The sequence below is a fragment of the Delphinapterus leucas genome, chromosome 20 (genome assembly GCF_059928025.1).
Source record: "Delphinapterus leucas isolate spDelLeu-1000000601 "Yukka" chromosome 20, BTC_Dleu_Yukka2, whole genome shotgun sequence".
NCBI classification, from domain to species: Eukaryota; Metazoa; Chordata; class Mammalia; order Artiodactyla; family Monodontidae; genus Delphinapterus; species Delphinapterus leucas.
In genome coordinates, this window is record NC_143148.1 from 6,363,579 (window position 1) to 6,367,500 (window position 3,922).

Genomic DNA, 3,922 nt, shown 5'->3' on the forward strand with positions numbered 1-3,922 from the left:
GGAGACCCACGGGAAGCCGGGGAGGAACACGAGACCCAGCTGTTCACAGAAGAGGAACTGCAGAGCCGGAGCTCGGCCCCTCCTCCGCACAGAGCGGACGGACACCCCTCGGTCTAGAGACCCCGGAGACCTGCCCAGAGAGGAGCAGGCAAGGAGGAGAGCCCTGCCCTGCCCCCCATCTCGGGTGGGTTCTTCCAGCAACAGAGCCTCTGAGGACACGGAGGCGTAGGACACGGTGAGCCTCCTAAGGTCCTCCCGTCTGAGCACCGCTGTCTACACCAGGGAGCCGCTCAGCTCCTGTCTTGACCTGGAGGGTCCCAGCCTCACCTAGACCCTCGGGTGGTCGGTCCTGCAAGATGTAGGGTTCCTTAGGGTCTGTGTGAGCGTCTGGGGCAGAAGACAAGAAGGGGCTCCTGGGTGACGTGAAGGCAGCAGCCAATCGTGCCTTCACTCCTTCCCCCAACACTGAGCATCTTGGGCTGCTGACCTGGAGACCAGAAGGGATACGGCTGGCCTGGTCCCTGCCCAGGAGATGCTCCCACCCGGGCGCATCACTTCCTCCCCAAACAGGCAGCACTGTCGGGCTTTAGAGCTGCATCAGTGGTGAGATTGCCGAGTGTCCGGCAGCATACTGGGTATTTTCTAAAAATATGACATGGGATTTTTTTTCACTTCTACTATGCTGATTGACAAACTTTCAATGGCATCTTCAGAATAAAGACCATGTAGCACCTTCATGTAAAACAAACGGGCGAGCACATGTTCTATGTCAGTGCAAAGGAAATTTCCTTTTTTAACGGGCCTCCAAATTATTTATTTTTCAATTTAGTTTCATTTTTATTTTGTATTGGAGTAGAGTTGATTTACAATGTTGCGTTAGTTTCAGGTGTACAGCAAGGTGATTCAGTTATACATATACATCTATCTATTCTTTTTCAGGCTTTTGTCCAATATAGGTTATTGCAGAATATTGAGTAGACTTCCCTGTGCCGTGCAGTGTCCTTGTTGAGTATCGATTTTATATATAGTAGTGTGTATGTGTTAGTCCCAAACTCCTAATTTATCCCTCCCCCATCCCTCTCCCCTTTGGTAACCATAAGTTTGTTTTCTATGTCTGTGAGTCTGTTTCTGTTTTGTAAATGAATTTAGTGGTATTATTTTTTAGATTCCACCTGTAAGTGATATTATATAATGTTTGTCTCTGTCTGACTTACTTCACTCAGTATGATAATCTCTAGGTCCATCCATGTTGCTGCAAATGGCATTATTTCATTCTTTTTACGGCTAGGTAATATTCCATTATATATATTCATATATATATCTCACATCTGTATCCCTTTATCTGTGGATGGACACTCAGGTTGCTTCCATGTCTTCACTGTTGTGAGCAGTGCCGCTATGGACATTGGGCTGCACGTATCTTTTTGAATTAGACGTTTCTTCGGATATATGCCCAGCAGTGTGATTGCTGGATCATATGCGAACTCTATTTTTAGTTGTTTCTTTGGTTTTTCTGGTTTTTTTGTGCAGTACGCATCACTGTTGTGGCCTCTCCCGTTGCGGAGCACAGGCTCCGGACGCGCAGTCTCAGCGGCCATGGTTCACAGGCCCGGCCACTCCGCGGCATGTGGGATCTTCACAGAGCTGGGCACGAACCTGCGTCCCCTGCATTGGCAGGTGGACTCTCAACCACTGCGCCACCAGGGAAGCCCGATGACAGAGATTTTTGATGCTGTGCTCACTGATGCCCCCTGGGAACCTCCAACAAGGGGGCACAGAGTACATGTTCAATAGTTCTTGCCGAATAGTCTATAATTAAGTGTATGCCACTCTTCCACCCAAAACCAGACAAGGAAACACACACACACACACACACACACACACACACACGCGCGGTGACATTTAAGACTGAGCCTGAGGATATGCTCAGGACTTAGAGACGCAGGAATGGAGGGGGAAGGATGTTTCAGGGGAAGGGACTGCACATACAAAGTCTCAGAGTCACAGAGGTCTGGCCAGGCTGGGTGTGGAGATGTGGGGAGATGCAGGGAGAGGAGGGATGTGGGTGGAGAGTCCAGCAGGGCAGAGCCCGCCAGGGCTGCAAATCCAGCCAGTGGTGTGTGCACCTTGGTCTCTGGCCGTGGAGAGGAAACACAGCTGTCCCTGCTGTGCAGCAAGTGGATGGTAACGGTCTCTGCGAACAGTCCGGAGGCCTGTGTTTCCCAGGGAGATGGAGCCAGGAGGTGGGTGGGTTCAGAGACCCAGGGAGGAGATGAGGCTGCTGGAACGACTGGGGTCAAGATGGGAAGGAGACGGGCATCAGGACGAGCTGTGCTTAGGAGGAAGGATGGACAGCACTTAGTGATTATTGGATTCTGGAGAAGAGAAGCGGGGATGAAAGGGGGCAAACCCCGTCCTTCCTTCTGGCCTTAGAGATGGGGGCTACCTTGTCATCAGTGTGACAGGGAACCCAGCAGAGAAGTGGGTTTGGGGAGGAAGATGGCAGCTCCACTTTGGGTACGCTGAGTGGAGCAATCCTGGGGGCCATTCTGGGGCAGGTGTGCAGTGCGATGTTGGGTGGTAGGATGCCGACATCACTCACCCAGAGGGGTAACCTGGAATGGCGTTTGCATCTGACACACCCCCTGCCGGCCTGGCGTTTGCATCTGACACGCCCCCTGCAGGCCTGGCTGCCCTCCTCCTGCAGGACGTCACTCTGAGCCAGAGAAGAGACCAGGCTCTGGTCAGATCTGGTGCCGCGGGCCGCAGACTCACCCTGTTCCTTGTTCAGGGGCGGGGGCATGACTGAGGTGGGAGAGGGCAGGTGTGGCCCCACAGACTCTCTAGAGCACAGCGGCTACCTTCAACCCTGACACTGGGCGGGGAGGAGCCCCTGGCCCAGGGGACTCCTCACCGCCCCCAAGCCCCGCCCCCCATTCCCCCTTCCCGTCAGCCTCCTGCCGGCCCCGCCCCCGCCCCCTCCAGCGCTGGTTCCAGGGTGCAGCCACCTGCGCCCTGCCCTCCGCACCCCTCCCCTCTCCCCTCTCCCTGGGGGTGCTCACAGGAGGGCGATGAGGACCAAGAAGAGTAGCGGGATCTTGACAGCCGCTTCCCAGATGGCCGTCAGAATCACCTGTGCTGCGACGTGCCCCGACTGCCCTGCAGGAAAGTGGGACCAGGATGGAACCATCTGCTGGGCCTCAATCCCGTGTCCTTCCGCTCCCAGGAGGACTCTGGACGTTGGTCTTCCAGGCTTGCCTCATCCACCGGATGCCGAACCCCACGTGCCCGGGGTATCAGCCCACCCCATGCCCTTACCTTCCAGCAGCTGAACAGAAAACAAAAATGCATAAGTTGGACTTCATGAAAATGAAAAACCCGGCTCATCAATCGACTGAGAAAGTGAAAAACCCACCCATTTAATGGGAGAAAATATTTGCAAATCATAGATTCGCTATGTGTGTGATATCCAGCCTATATAAAAGCTATATCAAAAACAATTCAAGGGCTTCGCTGGTGGCGCAGTGGTTGAGAGTCCGCCTGCCGATGCAGGGGACGCGGGTTCGTGCCCCGGCCCGGGAGGGTCCCACGTGCCATGGAGCGGCTGGGCCTGTGAGCCATGGCCGCTGGGTCTGCGCGTCCGGAGCCTGTGCTCCGCAACGGGAGAAGCCGCAGCAGTGAGAGGCCTGCGTACCGCAAAAAAAAAGAAAAAAAAAACAACAATTCAAGAACAAAAAGACAAACAATGCAATTTTTCAAAACGGACAAAGGAATAAAAACATTCTCCAAATGACCAATACGTTCATGAATAAAATGAACGACGTCATTACTCGCTCCATAAATGTAAATCAAAACACGATGAGATATTTCTTCACACCCACTAGCAGGCTCGAATTTTTTTTTAAGGAAAATAATGTCGCCA

At 53.3% G+C, this 3,922-nt stretch overlaps 1 pseudogene; it reads right to left on the reverse strand.

Annotated features, from left to right (window-relative positions):
* Nucleotides 1-3,058: 3,058 nt before the first annotated feature.
* LOC111180505 (sialic acid-binding Ig-like lectin 7) overlaps nt 3,059-3,922 on the reverse strand; it is a 14,017-nt pseudogene continuing 13,153 nt past the window's right edge.